This window comes from Theobroma cacao, chromosome 1 (genome assembly GCF_053813885.1).
Source record: "Theobroma cacao isolate CCN51 chromosome 1, ASM5381388v1, whole genome shotgun sequence".
Lineage (NCBI taxonomy): Eukaryota > Viridiplantae > Streptophyta > Magnoliopsida > Malvales > Malvaceae > Theobroma > Theobroma cacao.
The window spans coordinates 22,406,732-22,432,309 of record NC_142639.1 but is presented as its reverse complement, the minus strand read 5'-3'; the positions used below and the strand labels follow the sequence as shown (position 1 = coordinate 22,432,309).

Here is a 25,578-nt window from a genome sequence, read left to right as displayed (position 1 = left end):
AACAAAAACAACACCTCCCACAAGTTCTATGCCCTGTCAAATATTGATAGTCATCCTTCATCCTCAACAACAATGAAATGCAGCACAAATTGATTAGAAAGAAAAAAAATCCAACACATCTAGTTTAAACTAGCATTACTTCAAGCAACCCATTCCTAACTAACAAATTGACAAAAGAAGGGAAAAATTAACTTACTTGGTTGAAGAATACAGAAAATGTGGAGAATGAATGGAAGGACAACCTTACTCTTCACAAAAAAAAATTGGTGAAATTTAAAAATACTGGGTGGGTGTAAAGTGGGTGGAAAGGGAAGGAAGAAATCTAAAGGTTAGAGAGAAAAGGGAGCCCTAAAATATGAAGAAAGGGTGAGAGAAAGGAAAATCAGGGTTTTTCTTTAAAGCCCCGTGACATAGTGCCGTGACGCTCCTTTCTGGCATCGTAATGGCTTTTTCTTGAGTTTTTGTACAAGAGGGGGCCTGATGCACTACAACTTGGCGTTGGGTTCATGGCTCTGCAACGTCATTTTTTTTAATTTACTTACCTCATGAGAGTCCATAGCTGCAACAATCGAATAAATAACAATCAATTAACGAGGAAGGAAATATAAAATTGACACATTAAAATTTCAAATTGACTCGAATTAAAAAAATACTAAGATAAATGATGTTGAGAAACTTGAGGTGCTTCCTAAGAAGCACTTCGTTTAGGGTCATTGCTAGATCAATGTGGAGTTCATTTGGTGTCAGAGAGATGGATGGACGATCAGTGTTGATCAATAAGTCCACCTAGTAGTGCTTTAATCGTTGTCCATTCACCTTGAACATCTCATTGGTCAACCCATCAATTATTTCCATTGCTGCATGTGGAAACACTTTTGACATATTAAAAGGTTTGAACCATCTTGATTCCAATTTTCCTGGAAATAACTTCAATCGTGAATTAAACACCAAAACTTGCTGACTTGGCTCAAAATGGCACTCGATAATCTTTTGATCATGCCATCTCTTCGTCTTTTTCTTTTACAATTTGGCATTCTCATAAGCATCTAAGCAAATTTCATCCATCTCATTTAATTGAAGCAATCTTTTCTCACCTGCTGCTTTTAAATCGAAATTTAATTTCTTGATGGCCCAAAATGCACTATGCTCTAATTCAACTGGGAGTGACACGCTTTTCCAAACACAAACTAATATGGGGACATACCTATTGGAGTTTTGTAAGTTGTCCAATACGCCTACAATGCATCATCAAGTCTACTAGCTCAGTCTTTTTGTGACAATGATACCATTTTCTCAAGAATTCTTTTGATTTCCTAATTTGATACTTCCACTTGTCTGCTCATCTGAGGGTGATAAGTTGTGGTTACCTTGTGTGACACTCCATACTTTATGAGTAACGTTGTAAAATATTTATTGCAAAAATGACTTCTTCATCACTCAATAGCTCTTGGTGTATCAAATTTGGTGAAAATGTTTGTTTTTAAAAATTTCATCACCATCTTAATAATGTTTGTAGGGAAGACTGAGGCTTCTACCCATTTTGACACATTATAGACAGCCACCTAGATGTATCGATTGTTGAATGACGATATGAATGGTCCCATGAAATTGATTCCCAAACATAAAAAATTTCCACTTCCAAAATGCTGTTAAGCGAGATTTCATGTCTTCTGAAAATGTTTCCCATTCTTTGACATCTGTCACAATGCAACATAAAGTTATGAGCGTCTTTGAATAATGTTGGCCAATACAAACCTTATTGAAGAACTTTGGCCGTTGTTCTATCACCTCCAAAATGACCCCCATTTTCATATGAGTGACAATGTCTCGACACATTTTCAACTTCTTCCTCTGGAATACACCTTCTTATAATTCTGTTAGCACATTTCTTCAACAAAAATGGTTCATCCCATAGATAAAATTTAACATCATGCAAAAATTTCTTTTTTTGATGAAAAGTTAAATTTAGAGGTAGAAGCTTACTCACAATGAAGTTGACATAGTCAACATACCATGGTAATTTCTTATGACCAACATGTAACAATTGTTCATCAGGGAAAGTTTCATTGATCAAAGTCACATCTTTACCTTGGTTGTCATGCTCTAGCACAAATAGTCTGCTACTTGATTTTCTGAACCTTTTATGTCTCTGATTTCTAAATCAAATTCTTATAACAGCAGAACCCATCTTATTAACCTTGGCTTGGCATCTTTTTTAGCAATCAAATACTTAATTGCATAATGGTTAGTATAAACAATAACTTTAGTGCTAATCAAATATGAGCAAAATTTGTCAAATGCATACACAATAGCTAATAATTCTTTCTTAGTGGTAGTGTAGTGCATCTGAGTTTCAATCAAGGTTTTACTTGCATAATATATAGAATGAAAAATTTTATTCTTTCTCTATCCTAACACTGCACCTACAACCTTGTCACTAGCATCACACATAAGTTCAAATAGGAGTGACCAATCAGGAACTACAATAATAGGTGTAATTGTCAACCTTTTTTCAGTTCTATAAATGTAGCATGACATGCATCATCAAATTTAAATGGGATGTCTTCTTCTAAAAGATTGCACAAAGGTTTAGCAATTTTGGAAAAATCCTTAATGAATCGTCAATAAAAACCAACATGTCCAAGGAAACTCTAAGTATCTTTTACCAAGGTTGGTGGTGGACGCTTTTCAATGGTCTCAATCTTAGCTTTGTCTACCTCTAATCCTTTGCTCGACACCTTGTGACCAAGAACAATGCCTTCTTGTACCATAAAATGGCACTTCTCCCAATTTAAAACTAGGATCGTCTCCTCACATCTTTGCAATACCCTATCAAGATTGAGCAAACATTCATCAAAATTATTGCCAAAGACAGAGAAATCATCCATAAATGCCTTTATGGTTTTCTCCACCATATCCTAGAAGATAAACATCATGCATTGTTGAAATGTGACCAAAGCATTACACAATCTAAATGGCATCCTTTTAAATGCAAAAGCACCATAAGGATATGTGAAAGTTGTTTTCTCTTGATCTTTTGGTGCTATGGAAATTTGATTATAACTTGAGTATCCATCCAAGAAACAGTAATACTCTCTTCTAGCTAACCTTTCCAACATTTAGTTAATGAAAGGTAAAGGAAAATGATATTTCCTTGTGACCTTGTTTAGCTTTCTGTAATCCACGCATACTCTCTATCCCATGACTATTCGTTTGGGAATGAGCTCATTGTTTTTGTTAGCCACCACTATCATCCCACCTTTTTTTGGTACGCATTACACCAGGCTTACCCATTCACAATCTAAAATAGGATAAATGATGCCAGCATCTAAGCCACTTGATTATTTCTTTCTTGACTACTTCTTTCATAATTAGATTCAATCTCATCGATGCTCAATAGTGGCTTTGTGATTATCCTCTAACAAAATTTTATGCATGCATATTGAAGGACTTATCCCCTTGATATCAACTATTGACCACCCCAATGCCTTTTTTGTCCTCTTTCAAAACTCTAAGTAACTTTTCTTCCTGTTTATTATTAAGATCAGATGCAACAATAATTGGAAGAGTACATGAGTTTCCAAGATATGCATACCTCCAATGTTTTGGCAGTGGTTTCAGTTCTAACTCAGGGGGATCCTCAATTAAAGGTTTCACTGGTGAGGATGAATATGAAGACAAATCTAACAGTTCAAACCGAGTTCCCAACAACAGAGACAGGGCATTCAATGCATTAACACATTTTATAATTTCCTCATTACTAGTCTCAATTTAGAAATCAATGATGCTAAAAGTAAGTCATTAGGATGATTTTCCATAAAGACTTCACTTGTGGCCCTATCTACCACAGTAATTGCAAAACACTCATCATGATCATTAATGAACTTTAAAGCACAAAAGATATTCAATGTTACCTCTTGATCTTATAGTTGCAAGGTAAGTTCTCCCTTTTCAACTTCAATGAGTTCTCTGGCTGTGCGTAAAAAAGGTCTCCCAAGGATAACAAGAACCTCTTTATCTTCCTTCATATCAAGAACTATAAAATCAGTTGGGATATGAATTTATCCACTTTCACAAGCACATCTTCCACTATGCCTCTTGGATATATGAGAGTTCTATCTATTAATTGAAGAGTTATAATGGTGGGCTTGATTTCCCCCAAACCCAAATTGTTGTAGATTAACAATGGCATCAAATTAATACTTGCCCCTAAATCACTTAAAACCTTAGCAAAGAATAAGGCACCAATTGTACATGGAACAGTAAAACTGTCTAGGTCTTTAAGTTTTTGAGGAAGCTTATTCTAAATGATTGCACTACGCTCCTCAATGAGTGCTACTGTCTTAAACTCACCCAATCTCCTTTTCTTGGATAAAATGTCCTTCAGAAATTTTACATAGGATGGCATTTGCTCTAGTGCCTCTGTAAATGGAATGGTGATGTGAAGCTTTTTAAATAAGTTCATAAATTTCTAAAACTTTCTTTTTATTGCTTCTTAAAATGTTGAGGAAAAGGTGGTGTTGGTGCAGTTGCCTTAGTCACTTCTATTAGACATTGATCACTAGACCTTGAAATTTGAGTCTTATTCTCCCCAATTTTGTCTTGTTGTGTAACTTCTTATAGTTTACTTTCAACTTCCTTTCCACTTCTTAAATTGATGGCCTTGACATGTTTTTTTCCCTCTCTCCTCGAATTGGCCTCTATATCACTAGGTAATGTTCCTTGAGCTTGGTTGTGCAATAAATTGGTAAGTTGACCAACTTGAGTCTTAAGGTTTCGAAGTGAGGCTGCTTGATTTTGGATGATAGTTGTTTGACTTTATATGTTGCCATCATTTTGTGTCATATATTGCCTTAACAAATCTTCAATAGTTGGCTTCTTTTATGAAAGACGTGCTTTGACTTGCTATTGGAATCTCAGAGGTGCATTCGGCCATGAAGTTGATGACACCCCTTGATTGTGAGCCCAAGAGATATTTGGATGATTCCTCCACCTTAGGTTGCAAGTGTTAGAGTAAAGGTTATTTTGCTATCTCTTCCCCATAAATTGCATTGTTTTTGTTGAGGTTGGACACTAATGAGTGGCATGATTATCTCCATAATACTCATAAGCTATAAAAGAACTTTGCACAAAGTTAGTACTAAAAGATTTAAGAGTTGTAGTTAGAGTTGTTATCTGAGCAAATAGTGCTGACATGGCATCTACATCATGAATTCCAACTACTCTCTTATGCATTGATTGTTCCATTGGCCATGTTTGCAAATATCTCTTCTAATAAATCATATGTCTTATTTATCGATTCAGTCATTAAAGCTCCTTTCACAACAGCATCAATAATGGTTTGGACTTGCCCACTCAAACCATTGTAAAAAGTTTTCACCTAAAGCCACTTTGGAAAACCATGATGAAGACAACGCCGAAGTAATTCTTTATATCTTTCCCAAGCTTCGAACAACTATTTAGAATCTTGCTACATAAATGATGTAATATCATTCCTAATTTTTGCAATCTTAGCTGGAGGAAAAAACTTGGCAAGGAACTTCTAAACAAGATCATCCCATGTTGTTATTAAGCCAGTGGGGAGTGCATTCAGCCATGCTTTAACGTTATCCCTCAATGAGAAAGGAAAAAGACTCAAACAAATTGTATCATCTGTGACACTATTCTATTTGAAAGTGTCACTAATCTCCAAGAAGTTTGATATATGGCCATTTGGATTATCATTTGGAAGGCCCCTAAATTGGACTGAGGTTTGAATCATGGTGATGATAGCTGACTTGATCTTAAAATTGTTTGCTTGAATAGTTGGCTTTCAAATGCTCGATGGAATTTCATGTACCAACGGAGCAACATTGTCACGACCTAAATTTTCGGGCCACGATCGACGCAAGAGCCCAATAAACGTAGTCTATTAAGCCCAAGCAAGCCTATCGATTTATCCTACTCATCATTCCATCAAATATCACTAAGTCATATTTCATACTTTTGAATCAAAATAGTGATATACATTGCCAACTCGTACTGGCATTACTCCTTAAAAATTTACATACAATGTCTACAACATGTATTCTAATAATTTACATTAAGTTTGTCTATACAAAACAAAATAACACTCGACTTCCAACGGAGGGACTCGGATGAATGTACAGCTACTGAATGCCTAGACACCTACCAAAAGATGGACACAGGTCTACAAGGACACCTCGTCCTAGTTACCGGCTGCCTCGTGATCTGAAAACATGAATTTGAAAATGGTGAGTATAAACCCAATGAGTGAACAAGGAAGGGAACAAACATACCATAAGGAATCGTTAATGAAATCATGATGTATTCTTTTTCAAAACAATGCAATTTGTTTCTATTCTTATTAAAAACCCCTCATCAAGCCTTTAAATGATTAATCATTTGAAAATCATTAACCCATACATAACGAACCATTTGAAGAATAAAAGCTTCAATATTACACAAGTAAGTCAAATACGACAACGAATCTTCGCTGCAACGCTGCAGCGAGAATGCCTTTCCGCTGCAAGGACGTTGGGATTTAGTTATTAACCGAACGAGGGTTTCTCAACTGGCCGAGGATTTCTCACTAAACCTCCTCATTTTAAACTTAACTCATTTAATCCTTAATGTTGGAAGTCCATGCTTTGATATGATAGCAAAGAAGTGAAAGATAGGACAGCAATTGAACAAGATAGGAGACCAAAACATAAAGTTTTTTGCTGCAGCGAGATTCAATCTCGCTGCAGCGAAATTGTAACCCAGAAACAGAATATTTCTCGCTGCAGCGAAATTGCAACCCAGAAACAGAAAGTTTCTCGCTACAGCGAGAATGTATATCGCTGCAGCGAGAAGCTACAATGTCATTCTTGCTGCAGCGAAAATGCATCCTTGCTGCAGCGAGTTTTTGGCTAGCCTACCCTTTCAAAACCCGAGAGTTTCTCGCTACAGCAAAAATCAACGAAATACAAGGCATCAAATGAAAATTTCCCTTTCTCCTAAAGAAAACCACCTTGCTTGAAATGTTCAAAACCAATATGAAACACATAACAATTTCTCAAGGTTTAACATGTCAAGTTTCACATGCATTACAACCATAAACCATTATCCATCAATTTCCTATAACACACATATTTACATATGTATATATATATATACGCATATACCTATCATCATCATCACCAGCTCATGCACACTCCCTACTCGCACATGGTTGGGTCATCACCAGGTTATACGCACTTTCTACTCGCACATAACCGGGTCATCCTCGGCTTATGCACACTCCCTACTTGCACATAGCCGAGTCAATATAATTACACAACATTATATTCAAGCATATATGTATATCAACATAATACAGCCACATAGAAATCCATAATAACCACATATCATAACATAAATCATTTCTCAAGAGCTTGTTCCCAAGGCATTCATTTTCATGAAAAATCATATAAAATCATTCAAACGTTTGTCAAATACATTATATTCCCAAAATAAGTTTTGAAGGCAGTCCACTCACCAATTGATGTAAAGCCTTTAGATGACTCTAATTCCCCTAATTGTCCAAATGAAATGATGGGGCTTCCTTAAAACCTAGGATCACATTAACATAAACAATAGATCAATTTACACACTATGACCCCTAAAAGCTATCTCTAAACTAGCTATCAATTGCCACATTAAATGGCCATCTATGTTCACTACCTTAATCACTAAAAGTAATGAACATAATCAATAATAAAACAGCTCATAAATCCCAATTACTAGCCATTTTCTGCAACTAAAAACCAAGCTTAATTCATCACTTACCCTAAGGCTCCTTTGTAGTCAAATTCTCTTCTAATTGCTTCCAAATCAGTGGGGTAATTCTCTCTTTCTCTCTCTAAAATGCCCAGCTAGTGAGAGAAAGCATGAAAACCATATTTTTGAAGGGTTTTAAAGTGAGAGGATGAAAGAGCATAAGGGTTTATGGAAGAGTACACCAAAAGCATGAAAATTGGAGCTAGAAAGAGAAAGTTATGGAAGCTTGAAGAAAACTCCCATGGAAGAATTGAAGAAACGTGAGAGAGGAGAAGGGAAGAAGAAGACAGCTGTTGGAAATTTCAAGAAGCTGCTGGAAATTCAAGATATTTATAGGCGAAATTTATCCATTCCCATAAAATTACCAATTTGCCCTTTCACCAATTAACTTACTCTCCTCCAATCTTTTATGAAATCTTTTTGCTCCTTTAACACGGGGATAAAGTCCATAATTGTCTAGACATGTTCGAGTTCATAAAAACTTAAAATTTTAATCCGAGGTGAAAAATGACCATTTTGCCCCTACCATGAAAATCGTCAAAATTTTGGTTTCCTTTCCATTTTACCCCTAATTTCACCATCCATTTATGCCTTAAGCCTACTTAGGCCATAATATTGTTTAAAACTTACTTTGGGAGCTTATTAGAGAAAATGACGAAACTACCCTTGGCTCGTATTATTACATCTATGCTTGGTTACAAGCCTATAGAGGTTGGGGTCTCACAAACATAATCCCCTAACCAATGATTTTCAGCTACTATGTTCACTTGGATTTGCTGTTCACCTTGTTGATCAGCCATTGTATTTATTGGAGCAACACCTTGTTGATTGTTATGTCGAAGTCTACAAAATGTTCTCTTAATTTCTAGATCACACGGCATAGTCTTCAAGTTGTTTGCTCTTTTCATACAACGACTGAACACTTACAAAACAAAGAAATAAAACTTAAAGTAAGACTAATATGTGAAATTTTAATATTAACAAATAATAAAAAAACAAAATCCCTAACAACAGTGCCAAAAACTTGTTGTAAGTTTGCACATGTAAGTATACATATCGAACAAGTAATATAGACAAAAAGTCCAAATTATCGTTCCCACGAGGATTTGTTTCTAAAGCTTCACTAAGTACTAAAATTGTATAACAAATTAATCTTATTTAAGCTAATTGATAATTGAAAAGCTAATCAAAGACAATCAAAACTAAATAATAAATTAACCAGCAAAAACTAAATATGTTGAGAAAAGTAGCAGATTAAAGACATAGGATCATTGGTTTATTCAATATTTCATCTTATACTAGCTTTTCTTGTTATTGATCTTTTTTTGGTGATTTTACTAATCTAGAATCCAAAGGTATGGACAAATCTCCATCGAGATGCTTGTACAAATACCTAACTTAATCAGTTCACTATATGTCTAAAGGAATCAATTAAATTAAGTTCATTAAGCAAGTGTCCTAATTTAGCTATGTATGGCAATTGGCATATATCTACCCGAATTGCAAATCAGATCACCAAAGTGATGTGAACATACACTATTCAAATCTTAGTCCAACCTAAAATCTCAATGTCAGTTTCTAATTAGATTCATGAATCAATTAATTGTTAATTAGGCAATTCAAGGCATTAAGAATATATTTGAATAAGCAAAACAATACCCATTCATGATAAATAACAAAAAAAAAAAACAAGTATTCAGACTACATGTTGAAATCCACCATAATACTAGATAACCAAATTATTTCATAATATCTAGATAAAACACTATCCAAAGAAATTTAGCCATGAATTTAAAACAAAAAAAAAGAAACATAAAAAGAGAGAAATAAACTAATGTTGAACCCTGGCTGATTGCAAACTCTCTCAATTGCTCTTGAATTCTTGATTGATTAGTATCTCCAATTCTCTAAAAAAGCTATTGCTGTCTCTCTCTTTGAATACTCTCAAAAAACCTCATAAATATGTGCAAGATGCCCTACTTTCCAATTTTCGATCAAAATTTTAATTTTAGAAGTCAGAGTGGTACTGCGGCCATGACTTCTTGGCACCGCGACACTATGACAAGCTTTGGTAGCACCGCGACGCTCCTTTTTGGTTCTGCGACGCCATGCTCTCAACCTTCAGTATGATGCACCCATCCAGCCCAACACCATGATCATAAGCTTCTAACAATGCGGGGTCGTCCTTTCAGCATCACTGCCTTGAGTAACTCAGCATCACAGCCTCAAGCACCATGTTACCTTATGTGCAGTCTGCAATTGCCTATCATCTTCAAATGTGATTTTCACCTCTATCTATTCTAAACTTTGCAAAGTGGTAAACATAAAATTATATCCCATTCTCTTAACTTTAAATTATGACATGTACGTGTGACACCTTCACCATACTTATGCTATCATAACTCAATTTCACCTTGCTCATCACATATCCTGGACAAAAACCATGAAAGAATTGCATTAACTCTTCTTAAAGTAAATTAAAAACAAAATAAAGTAAAATTAAACTAAAATAACTTAATTTAACTATTCAACATGTAATCTAACTTACATTAGAAAAACACTTAAAATGCTAAAATCTGAACCTAAAACTCTAAGGTCTAGCTACTAAAGCCCCTAAAATGTGTTAAAAATAACTCTATATAATAGAGTTATCAATTTGAAAATTGTGATTCTGAAATATTTTGCAATGAAAATTGTTTTGAACAAAATTTTTTAGCCTTAAAACTCCACAACATAATGGAGTTGTTAAAAAAATGGGCCTTTGAAGAAAATGGCAAGAACAATGCTTTGTGAAAACAATTTGCCAAAATATTTTATGGCTAAAGCTGTAAATGCAGCTTTTTTATTTTAAATAAACCAATGATTTCAAAAACTCTTTATGAGCTTTACAAAGGAAGAAAACCAAACATTGCACATTTAAGGAATTTTGGATGCAAATGCTTTATTTTAAATAATGAAAACACACCTTGGGAAAGTTTGATGTTAAGAGTGATGAAGTTGTTTTCTTAGGTTATGCAATAAACTCTAAACCTTATAAATTGTTTAACAAAAAAACATTAGTTGTAGAAGAATTTATTCATGTTGTTTTTTATGAGACTAATGTTGCACTAAGAAAAGTAATGCGTGATGATGATGCAAATGTTATTGAGGAGAAAATGGAAAAGATGAACTTGGAGAACAAAGAAGATGATGAAGACAACTCCAAAAAATGAAATGAAGAAAAACCACCATTGAAGGACTTGTAAAGAATTGAAGAATAGTATAATGATCTTCTTAGAACTTAAAAATTTGTATGAAATCATCCTTAAGAGAAAATAATTAAAGATCCCTTTGAAGGTGTCAAAACCAAAAGAGGACTAACAGAAGCTTGTGAATTTGTGGCATATATATCACACATGGAACCCCAAGTATTTTGAGGAAGCTAAAAAGGAAGAGAGTTGGATGATAACCATGCAAGAAGAACTTGGCCAATCTGAAAGGAACAAGGTAAGGTTAGTTGCTCAAGGTTACAGTCAAGAGAAAGGTATTGATTACAATGAAACTTTTGCTCCTGTAGCTAGATTAGAAGCAACTATATTTTTGCTTGCATATGCATGTTACATGAATTTCAAATTGTTCCAAATAAATGTTAAAAATGCATTTCTAAATTATCTTATCCAATAAGAGGTATATGTGAAACAGCCCCCTAGTTTTGGTGATTTTGAGGAGATTGATCAATTTTATTAATTGTATAAAGCAATACATGGATTGAAGTGAGCTCTTAAAGCTGGGTATGAAAGACATTGAAAATTTTTGACTGAAAAAGGATTTTTTTAAAAGGAGTGTAGATACTACACTTTTTATTATGAAAAGCAAAAATGATTTACTTGTTCAAATATATGTGAATGATATAGTCTTCAGTGCTACTAATGAAAAGTTGTGTGAGAATTTTGCTAAAGAAATGCAGGGTGAGTTTTAAATGCACATGATAGGAGAATTATGTTTCTTCCTTGGTCAACAAATCAAGCAATGTGAGAATGAGATGTTAATCAACCAAGCTAAATACACTAAGGAGATGCTAAAAAAGTTTGGTATGATGAATGTGAAATTAATTAGAACACCTATGATCTCCTCTACAAAGCTTGATAGAAATGAGAAAGGAAATGATGTGGACCAAAAACTCTATAAAGGTATGATTGGTTCACTTTTTTATTTAACAGAAAGTCCTGATATATTGTTTAGTATGTGCTTATGTGCAAGATTTCAATCATGTCCTAAAGATCACACTTAACTATTGTAAAAAGGATATTTAAATACCTCTTGGATACCCAAGACTTAGGTTTATTGTATCTAAAAAAGGTCATCTTTTGAACTTTTTGGCTGTTTCGATATTGATTTTGCTAGCAGCGAAGTATATCAGAATAGTACTAATTGTACTTGTCAATTTCTTGGAACCATGCTTATATCTTTATCTTGTAAGAAACAAAATTCAGTTGCTCTTTCAAGTACTGAAGTTGAATATATTTGAGTAGGTAGTTGTTGCGCACAAATTTTAAGGATTAGGAAATAATTAAATGACTTTGGCATGTTCATGCATAATATTCCTATCTTTTGTAACAATACTAGTGCCATTAACATCTCAAATATTCTTGTTTAAAACTAAGCATATTGAGATTAGACATCACTTTATTAAAGATCATATGCTTAAAGGAGATGTTAAAATTGAATTTGTTCATACCTTGCATCAATTAGCTTATATTTTCACCAAAACCTTGAGTGAAGACCAATTTTGTAAAATTAAAAGAGAATTAGGAATGCTTGATGAGCATGAACTTGGATTGAATTGCTTTGAATATGTTTTTAATGAATTCTCATATCTATTGTGTATTAATTTCTTATTTTGATCAATTAAAAGTGGCTTTTCAGTACTTACGAGAGCTTAACTGATTAAAATCATGTTTTCATCAATTAAACTTGTTCTAGAATAAAGGATGTTCCATTTAATCAATTAAAAAGTCTTTTAATTGATTAATTTGTTTCTGGTCAAAAGTGGATTTGGAACTCAAAACCTGTCCATTTTGGCTTTAGAGCACTCAAAAGTCGACTAAATATCCATGGAGTCCACTTTTTATCATTCCAATAACATTGTTTGAATTTTGTTCTCCAATAGGCGACTAGCTATGATAAAGAGTCAATTATGCTTGATTCTTGCATATTGAAAAGCCAGAAAAAGGTGCAAAACATGCAATGTTCTAAGGCATAATGATCTCAAAACATGGATTTGTGTGAGAATAATTTAGAATTTCATTTCAACCATATTTAGAACATCATTTTGGACATGTATAATCAAATATTCTTCAAGAAAAACATGTGAACTCAAATTTTGGCTTATATTGTTCATTGTTCACAAATGCTAAAAAGTTGAAATGCTCATTTGAAGAATCATGTCTCTAATATGCTCAAACATATTCAATTTACATCATGATGCGTGACTATGGCTTATAACATGTACAAAAATCATTTAAACAATGTTTAAGCATAATTAGCATCAAATTTAACATTTTTAACAATTTTCTAGCATATGAACAAAAATGCCCTTGTGGTTATTCAAGCACTCATTTGCAACAAGAACAAGACATAATGGCACTTTCAATATAAAGCATTCTTGTTCAAGTTTTATATCATTGAAATCATTGTAGCCTCAAGCATTACAAGAAGGTTTGTACTTTGCTTAAAATATCATCAATGTCAAATTATCATACTCATGATTATACTTAAGAAAACTCTTTCAATCTATTTTATAAATCATGACAGAAATATCAAACAAAATGGGATTGATGCAATTCATGTATCAAATCAATTTTGCTCAACCATGCTATATCATCAAAAATAATAAATCAATTTCAATCAAAGAAAATGAAAAGATTTTGCAAGAAAATCAATTGATAAAGGTTTAATCTTTCGTTACAAACTTTTCAACTTGAAACGTTCAAGATTAAACATGCTTTGTGAAAAATCATGAGCTCAATATCACTTAATTTTGTTCATTTACGCTTGAAATGATTTATGAAATGTGTAATAAGCATAATGAATCATGTTTATGCATGTCAAGGGTCATTTGCAAATATCTCATAATTATTTTCCAAAAATGCCCTTATGACCATTCAAGTTTACAAGCAAGCATGCACATCCAATAAGAACAAGTAATAAGTATTTTCATTATGAAACAAACTTATTCAATTCATAAATAATTCTAAACTTAAAGGATGGCAACATTTTTCTCATATAAGCTCATTTTGCTTTAAAAGTACCAATCAAAGTAGTCAAAACTTTCAAGCTCATTATCAACCATCTTGAACTAACTTTCCAGCAAGTTCTAGAATGTAGATCAAGATTGTTCAAATGGTCAACTTATGTTAGGCACAAGAAAATCAAGGACAATTTTTCAACTCAATTTTCCATGTTTTAGGCTACTTGAATAGGTGTGAGTGTAAGTCATCACGTATGCTCATATTTTTATCACATTATGCAACCTTTTAGGTTTCAAAATTATGCTCAAAAATCATTTTTCCTCAAAGAAGTAGTATGGAAACAATTTCACAAAACATGAGGAAATTTTATAGAAACAATGTTCCATAATCAAGCAATCTTGATAAAACAATTTTCTCAAAATAAGAATGATAATATATTCAAGTTCAAATATAAGTACATACTCAATCATTAGATTCTTACTTCCTTGCAACTTATAGTATGTATCATATCAAATCAAGTTGCATAGCCAAGATTTATCCATAAAGCTCAAAGAATTATGCACTTAATATTCAAGCAAGAATAGGCAACCAAAGTTTTCAATTAAGAAAAGCAAACCATTTTAGAAATCAAGCTAAATCAATGAAACATTCAATAAATAAACAATCAAAATTCTCATTTAAACAAACAAAAGGCTTTTAGCTTAGAGATCACCCATTTTCCTTTATGTGTAACTAGAGAGCATTCATTCTTTAAGAATTGTTCTTCCTTGCTCTAGCACACCTACAAGAGACATTTTTCATTTGATTTTTGGTATCCAAATTGCTTTGGATCCTTGAAAGTTATTGTCACAGCCTAAATTTTGAGCTATGACTGGCGCATGGGCCGAATAGGCATAGACCACTAAACCCAAGCAAGCCTATTTATACAATCCCGATCATTAATCCCAACCATCATTTCTAAAACAACATATTGCAATTCTTAATTATAAATATTTCAATAACGTTTTATAGCAATCCAATATTCACATTTGTATTATGCTAACATAGTATCACTCATTTGCCACCTTACAGTGGCATCAGTAATCAAATATACATATTTGATTTTTAACATGAATCTTAGTGGTCTTCATTACTTATACATGTAGACAAGCATAAGACTCTTGACCGTCAGCGGAGTGACCATGGGTGAAGGACAGCTACTGAGATGCCATAGTACTTACCAAAAGGATGAGCATATGTAGACACTCAATCTAGGTCCCAACTGTCTTCGAATTTGAAAACATGAAGTTTAAAAATGTGAGTATAAAACTCAGTGAGTGAACATAAAAAGGGAACAAGCAATCGATAGGAAGAATTTGGAAATCACGATGCATTTGTTTCAAAAACAATGCAATTGATTTAATTTCTTACTAGAACCCCTTCATTTCAAACTTTGATCAATAACCTCATAGTATTGCAAAAACTCATGATCAATCCATGAAGTTAAATGGGTGAAAAATATGTCAAAATCAAGCAAGGTAGCAAGCATGGCAGCAAATTTCTCATTATAGCGAGAAATAATCTTAGTTTGCATATGTTTGAGTTTTTCTATCATATCTCCCACTGCAAAAGTCCAATTGACCTAATTTTTCAACCATTAGAAATATAAGAGGTAGGGCTACAACTTTGATGTTTACTACTTTTCCCATTTCAAATGAGAAGGTAGTCAAAATCTTCATCAAAATGAAAGCATTGCATCAAAACCTGAGAGTTTCTCGCTGCAATGAGATTTATTCTCGCTGCAGCGAGAATCAAGCCAGTGTGACCCCCAAAACTCGAGAGTTTCTTGTTGCAGCGAAAATGAATCTTGCTATTTATTCTTGCTGCAGTGAAAATCAAGCCAGTGTGACCCCCAAAACTCGAGAGTTTCTCGCTGCAGAGAAAATGAATCTCGCTGCAGCGAGAAACAAAGAATTTTAATTGAAATGGGTCTTGTTACATCAAAAGCCATTTTCTTGTTGAAATGAAAAGCAATTTGAGAGCAATTAACAATGCCAACTTGTAGCACAATCACAAATATTTTCATAACTTTCTATAACACACACATATATATACATATGCATTCATCATCATGTGTGCACTCCCTACTCACACACTTCAACATCATCATGTGTGCACTCCCTACTCGCACACTCTAACATCATCATGTGTGCACTCCCTACTCGCACACTTCAACATCCTCACACAACATTATTCATCAATGCACAATGTATATTCATATACATACATACCAGCATAATATAATAGCACATGGATTCATCCTTTTACACATTTCACATTTTCACAACATCAAAGCATTTTATCAAAGGCTTGTTCCCCGGCACATATTTTTAAACAAAGGTTGGATAAAATCATTCAAATGTTTCATCCAAATACATTTACATCTCCCAAAGCAAATTTTGAAATGCAAGTTCACTCATCGGTCTTGTTGATTCTTTTGCTTGACTCTAACCTCAACTAATACTCCAAATGGACATGTGAGGCCTTGTTGGAACCTATTCATACAAAACATCACAACCAACCCAAATTGGCAATAATATTGTCACGACCCAAATTTCGGGCCATGACCAACGCATGGGCCCAATGGACCTGTTCATCATTCCATCAAAATTTGCTAAGTCACATTTCATAACTTTGAATCAAAATAATACTAAGCATTGCCAACTCATAGTGGCATGCCAATTAAAGTGTACATATATTGTCTCAACATATATTTTAATAATTTACATTGGTTTATCTATACACAACAAAAGAGCACTTGACTTCCAGCGGAGAGACCTGGGCGACGTACAGCTATTGAATGTCGAGATACCTACCAAAGAGACGAATCACGAGGGCACCTCAACCTAGTTATCGACTGCCTCCTGATCTGAAAACATGAAGTTGAAAACGGTGAGTATAAACTGTCACGACCCAAATTCCGGGTCATGACCGGCGCATGGGTCCAATGGACATAATCCACTAAATCCAAGCAAGCCTATTATTTATTTTACTTATGATTCTATTTATTATCACTAAGTCGTATTTCATGACTTTGAGTCAAAATAGTGATACACATTGCCAACTCGTACTGGCATTACTCTTTTAAAATTTACATTTAAGTTCATCTATACATAACAAAATAATACTCGACCTCCAGCGGAGTGACTCGGATGGATATACAGCTACCGAATGCCGAGACACCTACCAGAAGATGTACACAGATCTACAAGGACACCTCGTCCTAATTATCGGCTACCTCGTGATCTGAAAACATGAATTTGAAAATGGTGAGTATAAACCCAGTGAGTGAACAAGGAAGGGAACAAGCAACAATTAGGAAAAATTTAAAATCATGATGCACTTGTTTCAAACAATGCAATTTAGTTCATTCCTATTTAAAACCCCTCCAAACCCCAGAGTTTTTCGCTACAGCGAGCATGAATTTCGATGCAGTGAAAACAAAGTAACAAGAGAAACATTTTTCCTCACTCAACAATAGCCATCCTGCTAAACTAATAAAATCAACCTAACATTCATGAAAATTCTCAAAGTATAATGTGTCAAATTTTACGTACATTACAACCATAAATCATTGTCCATCAATTTGCTATATCACACACATTTACATATGTATATATATATATACGTATATACCCATCATCATCATCTCATCAACCCATCATCATCATCACCAGCTCATCATCATCATCATCACCAGCTCATGCGCACTCCCTACTCGCACATGGCTGGGTCATCACCGGATTATGCGCACTCCCTACTCGCACATAACCGGGTCATCCTCGGCTTATGCACACTCCCTACTCGCACATAGCCGAGTCAACATAATTACACAACATTATATTCAAGCATATATGTATATCAACATAATGCAGCCACATAGAAATCCATAATAACCACATTTCATAACATAAACCTTTTCTTAAAAGCTTGTTCCCAAGGCATTCATTTTCATGAAAAATTTCATAAAATCATTCAAACACTTTGTTCAAAATAGTCATATTCCCAAAACAATTTTGATAGGCAGTCCACTCACAGGTGTTGAAAATTCGGATTCTGGGTGAACTCTGACTAATAGTCCTCAGGCGTAATTCCTTTGCCTTTTTCGGACGTCTCACCACCTTGACAAATAACAAAGTCGAGGAATTTACTATATTGTCCCTAAATTGATATAAATTAATTTAAACTACTAATGCTTGATATGTAATGCAAAAATATGTCTGATTACCGCTTAATCACGGTATCGATTAAATTTGACCGATCACCCGATTAATCGGCGATTGTGTCCAAATCACCTCCAAATTAATTCATTTCTCCTCTAATACCTTAATTTACCACATACATTTAAATAAAGCCAAATTCAGCATTAGAACCCTCACAATTCCTTATAGAAAAAAATTTGGTCATTTGGTGTACTAGCATCGAATCTTTTTCTACATAACCGTTTCACCTTACTTCATCATTTTCCATGCCATTTTCCTTGAAATAAAAACAATACCCCATTGATATTCAGCCCTCATGGTTCAGCCAACAAGGAACCCTAGAGAAATTGAATATTTCTTTTGTGTTTTTGTTCATAACCATGCTTAACTATCCCTAAACACTAACATAGTCTAAAATCAAATTATTCCAACAACAATTCCTCTTCCATACCCATTTTTCAGAATTGAATTCATCATGATAACTCAATATTCAACCATGGAAATCAAGAACAAAAGCATGGGTAAGCTAGGTATCAAGGAGAATTAAAGAAATTTTAACTTACCTAGCTTGTTTCCTTGATTTCTTCACTTTTTCTTTGAATTTCCACCTAGGTTTTCTTGTTTTTCCTTTTGTTCTTCCTTTTTTCTGGTTGCTGGATGTCTAGGCCGAATATGGTGAGGGAATTGGGGATTTAATGGGCTGATTTCTATAGAAAATAATAAAATAATCAAGCATGCCATGTGTCACATGCTTATTGGCCAAATTTTTAACTTTTTGACTTTTTCTTCTTAATTTTCCACCACAAATATTCTGGTATTTATCCAATCCTACCACAATTAAAATCCCTTGGTCTTGACAAGTGCTGGGCCGAAAATTTTACTGATTTGCCCCCGAGACAAAAAAATTACGATTTTGCCCTTATACTCTGAAATGTACCGGAATCTCATTATTTCTACTTTTCAACCTAAAATAACACTAATATTGATCAATATTAACTAAATGGGGCAAAAATTGTTTAAAAAAAATTTTCGTTTAGTCCACTAGTGGCAAAATTACCATTTTGCCCTTGTGCTCTATAAATACCGAGAATCAAAATTTTTCACTACTAAACATCATTTTATACTCCAATAATCATAATTATATTTCATATAATTATTCTTGGTCAAATGTGATCAAATCTTGGCTAAAAATCTCCATTTTATCATCAAATGGTAAAATGACCGTTTTGTCCCTAATCGGTCAATTTTCTGATGGACTCCAAACTGGACCTTGAACTCCAAATCACTATTCTAAACCATTCTGTTGGTTTTAAAATTTTCAAATTCCTCTTAGAATTTCTATTTGAACTAGTTCAAGGCTCGATTTAACTTAATTGTACCACTCGATACAATACCGTCTTTTAATCGAGCTTGACAGGGTCTCACATAAACCCAGTGAGTGAACATAAGAAGGGAACAAGCAACGAGAAGGAAGGTTTAAAGAAATCATGATGCATTTATTTTCAAAACAATGCAATTTAGTTTCATTCTTATTAAAAAACCCCTCGTTAAACCCTTAAATGGTTAATCCCTTTAAATGGTTAATCATTCGATAATGATGAATCCATACATAACAAAGAATTTGAAGAATGAAAGCTTCAATGATATACAAGCAAGTCAAATGAAACGTTGGGTCCTCACTGTAGCAGAAAGGCATTCTTGCTGCAGTGAAATTTGAGCTCAAGTTATTAACTGGACGAGGGTTTCTCAACTGGCCAAGGGTTTCTCTCTAAAATTCCTCATTTCAAACTTAATTAGATAATCCCCTAAATGTTGGGAGTCCATGGTCAACTATGGTATAAATGAAATGGAAAAGTATGGCAAAAACCAGCAAGATAGCATATCGGACAGAACGTTTCTCGCTACAGCGAGATTCTTTCTTGCTGTAGCAAAATTCAAGTGGCCAAAACAGAATGTTTCTCGCTGCAGCGAAATTCAAGTGGCCAAAACAGAATGTTTCTCGCTGTAGTGAGAAGCTCTAGAAATTTTCTCGCTGTGGAGAGAATCAGGTCAGGTAGACCCCTCAAACCTGAGAGTTTCTTGCTGCAGCGAGAATAATTCTTGCTGCAGCGAGAAACAAGGCACCAAAGAAAAGTTTCCATTCTCTCAAGAATAAGGCCATCTTGCTGAAATGACAAAATCAACATGAAACACTTAAAAATTCCCAAAGTTCAACATGCCAAATTTTCATATGCATTACAATCATATACCATATTCATGAGCTTTTATTTCATAAACATATATATAAATATATACATAGAAAAACACCAATACCACCATCGTCTCACCCAACTCATGTGCATCCCCCCACATTGTGCACATAGCCGGGGTCATCATGTGCATCCCCTCACATCGTGCACAATTAGTGTCATCGTGTGCATCCCCCCACATCGTGCACACGGGCACTTTCATCATCCAACTCCCTCAACACCGTCATCACCGGCATGTGCATTCCCCCACATCGTGCACACGCACGGTCATCATTATCACACAATATCAACCATCAATGCACAACATATATATATATATATATATATCAACATAATGTAGTAGTACAAGAATCCATAATAGCCACATGTCACATATAGAGACAATTTATCAAAGGCTCGTTCCTAAGGCACCCGTTTTTAAGAAAAGTTGGATAAAATCATTCAAAGGTTTTGTGCAAATACATTCAAATGCAAGTTCACTCACCGATATTTTGTTGAACCTTTAGTCGACTCTAACTTCCCTAATAGTCCAAATGGGGCGATGGGGCTTCGTTGGAACCTATCATCACATTAACATCACCATTATGTCAATTCACATACTTATAAATTCTAAAAGCTATCTCTTAGCTAGCTTCCAATTGCCATTTAAATGGCTATCTATTTTCACTATCCTAATCACTCCAAAGTGAATGAACAACAGCAACAATAAAACACTCACAAATCTAACTACTAGACATTCTCAACACTTAAATATGAATTCTAATTCACTACTCACTTTGGTAGCTTTGTAATTGAAATTCTTTCCAAAAACTTTCAAGCTATCATTGAAGCTCCCTCTTTCTGTCTTTAAAACACCTAGCTAGTGAGAAAAAGTATGGAAGTAAGACTTATCAAGGGTTTTAAAGTGAGAGAGTGAAAAAACACATAGGTTCTATGAAAGGGTGCACAAAAGCATGAAAATTGGAGCTAGTTTGAGAAAGGTTATGGAGGTTTCATATCAAGCTTCCATAGAGGATGAAGAAACGTGAGAAGGAAGAAGGAAGGAGAAGAAAAAGCTGCTGAAAATGTGAAAATAAGCTGTTAGAAGCTGATATTTATAGCTCAAGCTTATCCAACTTCACTTAAATTACGAAAATGCCCTTAACAAGCTAGCTTATTCTTCTCCAATCCTTTGTGCAATCTTTTTACTCTTTTGACACTGAGGCCAGGTCCACAAGGGTCTAAAAATACTCGAGTTTACAAAAACTTAAAATTTTGACCCAAGATGAAAAATGACCATTTTGCCCCTACCTCGAGAATCATCATTATTTTTATTTCCTTCACCATTTTACCCGTATTTCATCATTCATTTATGCCTTGGGCCTACTTAGGCCATAATATTGTTTAAAAACTTACTTTTAGGGACTTACTAAGGAAATGACGAAACTACCCCTAGCCCGTGTTATTGCGTCATGCCTAGTTACGAGCCTATAAAGGTCGAGGTCTCATAAATATAATCCAAAAGCTCTTTCCTAATCAAGTTCCACTAGTTATTCCTAACGAGCTTCCAATTGCCATTAAATGGCTAGTTATTCACACTACTTTAGTCACCCTAAGAGTGAATAAACAACCTCAATGATAAACACTCACAAACCCTATTGGTAGCCATTATCAACAACTAAAGAAATTTAACCCTAACTTATACTCACCTTGATGGTCTTTGTAGTTGAATTCTCTTTCAAAATTCTTCAAGCTAACAAGGGAAATCACTCTCTCTCTCTCTACATGTCCAACTAGTGAGAAGAAAATGGAAGTAAGACTTTTTTAAGGGTTTTAAGGTGAGAGAGTGAAAGAGCACAAAAGGTTCTATGAAAAAGTGCTCAAAAGCATGAAATTGAAGCTAGAGAGAGAAAGTTATGGAAGCTTTAAGGGAGGCTCCCATGGAGATGAAGAAATGTGATAGGGGAAAGGAAGAATAAATGGCTAGAGGCTGCTGAAAATTGCTGGAGCTTTAGATATTTATATCTAAAGTTTATCATTTCTCACATAAATTACCAAAATGCCCTTAACATGGTGACTTTGTCTTCCTCTCATCCTTTGTGCAACTTTTTACTCTTTTGACACTAGGGCAAGGTCCATAATAATCTAGAAATACTCAAGTTCATGAAAACATAAAAATTTAGACCCGAGCTACAAAATGACCATTTTGCCCCTACCATGGAAATTATCATTATTTTTATCTTCTTCATTTATTTACCATCATAAACATCATTTATTCCTTCCTTAGGCCTATTTAGACCTTAATAGCATCAAGAAAACCCACTCGTAAGAGCTCACCAAGAGAAATTACGAAATAACCCCTAGTCCGCATTATCACGTCTACTTCTAGTTATGTGTCTATAGAGATCGAGATTTCACAGGTTCACTTCTGAATTATCCTTTTTAACTCGATAATTAACCTCAATTGGCATCTGTAAACTTTATTAGCCACAGTATCAAAATATGGGGTACTACAGTTATTCTTGTAGTATAAAGTTCCTTTTAGAACCCATACTTGTCTAAATTTATAAGGTAAACATCTTTTAATTGGACAAGTGTATGAATAATAACTAAAAAATGTTCAATGATTGCATTTGGTCATTTTGGAAGATGAAGAATTCATGAAAGCCTTTTGTTTCTCATTTAATAAATCTTCAAATTTTCTTTTCACATCAAAATTTCCTTTTTCCAAAATATCAATTTTCTTTTGGTAAGCTTTAAAATCTTTTTCCAAATTTTCTTTTTCTTTTTCCAAGTCAATTTTTACTTTCATCAAAAATTCATTTTCAACATCGAGTATGGAAATAATTTTCTTGTTCTTTACATTCATTTTCTCAAACTAAAATGCTAAATCCTCAAAAGCAACATGCAATTCATCAAAAGCATATGAATTAAGTTCACAAAATGAAGAAGTTACCTTTATCTCTTCAAGAACCATGAGGCATAATTCAATTTGATTTAAGGATTTATCTTCACTTGATTCTTTGTGTGCATTTGCCATATTGCTTGTTGAGCATTGATTCTCACAAGAGTTGTCTTCCAATTCCTTTTGCTTCTTTATTTCTCCATATAACTCTTCTATTTTTTGTTAAATTTCCTTGCCACTTTTGCACATGAACACTTTATCGTATTCTCTATAATGAAGTGCACAAAAAAGAGTGTGCATGGCCTAAGAGTTCATTTGTACTTTCCTCATTTTAGCTTCAATCCATTTATTTCTTCTATCTTTGGGAGTTTTCTCACCATTTACAGAATTTGTAATCATAGGAATGAAAAGACCATTGGTAATGACATCCCATATCTCATAGTCATAAGCCCTAATATAAATGGACATTCTAGTACTTTAATAAGGATAGTTTAATCCATCAAATAGATGAGGCATATTAATGCATTGATCCTTAGCATCAACAGATTTTTCTAGAGCCATTTGGATCTCCCCTAAGGATGTTAAGCCTTAAAAATGAGGGTTAAGCTCTGATACCACTTGTTGGTCCCAAAGAATGTGCTAGAGGGAAGGTGAATAGCACTTTTGGAATAACACTAAAATTTTTTCCAAGTAACAAGCTGATTAAAGGAATTTAAAAATGGAAATTTAAAGCTTGCTAGAGGAATGATTCAATTGCTGAGAGTAAGAAGAAAACAAAAGAAAGTAGACAAAACACAATGATTTATAGTGGTTCGGTCCCCTTAACCTACATCCACTACCTTGATCTCCTAATCAAGGATTTTCAAACCAGTTCACTAAAATCAGTGGAATTCCCGAGCTTTCACCAAGTTTTTACAATGGCTTTTCACAAGCTCAGCCACAACCTTTAACAATGGTTTTTCACGAGATCAACCAAAACCCAAAATGGCTTTTCAAAGGCTCAACCACAACCTTTAACAATGGTTTTTCATGGGATCAACCAAAATCCAAAACTAACTTTTCTAAGGCTAAGTTAAAACCTACCACAACAACCAAGCTAACCCTACTTGATCAACTCCTTAAAGTGGCTTGCACACTCTAAGTAATCAAGAAATGAAAAAAAGATGAAGTACAATTCATCACCTAGCTAATCTAAGATGCACAAAGTTAAGCTCAAACACTTTTTCAAAGGATAAGAGTGAAATACAAGTGAAAAGAGAAGGTTTTTAGTCTTCTCAACTCAAAATCACTTTGGATAACTTCTCTATATTATTTTTGACTGTTGGAGAGGCTTTAAATACTTGCAAAATCAATTTTGGCCGTTGGAGACAAAAACTAGCCATTTCTAGCTATTATTTTGTCCTTTTGTGCTTAAATTCAAATTTTCTAACAGAATGCTCTTAGTCAACTAACTATGCTTCTTAGTCGATTAAGTTGTCTCTATTTTTAAACCCAGTCTCTGGCAGTAAGCTCTTAGTCAACTAACAATGCTTTTTAGTCGATTAAGTCATCTTTGTTTTTGAACCTAGTTTTTAGCAATAAGCTCTTAGTTGACTAACAATGCTTCTTAATCGATTAAGTCGTCTCTGTTTCTGAACCGGCCATCTTCATTTTGAGTTTTAGTTGACTATCTCCCTTGGTTATCCGACTAAGAGGCTTCTGTTTGTATCCAACACCCGCTTAATTGATTAAATCTTGTGTTAACCAGTTAAGATTAATCTGTCTTCATTAAAGCTCTTTCTTCTTTGCTTATTTAACCAATTAACCTATCTTGCACCTGAACAAGCATTTTGACTTGCTTTCAAATACCAAATATATTAATGAATTTAAGCTTTCTCCTACACACTCAAATAATATAATTAGACATCAATGAATGGGAATATTTTGCTATCGTAAAAAACATACAAAGTCAACATTCTCTATCTCTTATTTTTTATGATCACAAAACACTCCTAGATTCAGATTGCAATGTCTATATTCAATATGAATGCTTTAAATCTTTATGTGTAATGAGTTGCTCCCCCTTAGTCAATGCATCTAGTTTTCTTTAGATAATATTCAACAATACCAAAACTAAGAATCACACACATAAATTAAACATGAAGTCTTTTAAACTCTATTTAACTCAGTCT

At 34.0% G+C, this 25,578-nt stretch overlaps 1 non-coding gene and 1 pseudogene across 1 annotated transcript; one reads left to right on the top strand and one right to left on the bottom strand.

The window, feature by feature from the left end:
• Positions 1-786: 786 nt before the first annotated feature.
• LOC148764658 (uncharacterized) lies at positions 787-1,806 on the bottom strand (annotated as a pseudogene).
• A 3,590-nt stretch (positions 1,807-5,396) lies between these two features.
• LOC148764657 (small nucleolar RNA R71) lies at positions 5,397-5,503 on the top strand. The gene has a single exon (XR_016024405.1). It is a non-coding gene; the product is annotated as a small nucleolar RNA R71 (small nucleolar RNA).
• The last annotated feature ends 20,075 nt before the right edge of the window (positions 5,504-25,578 follow it).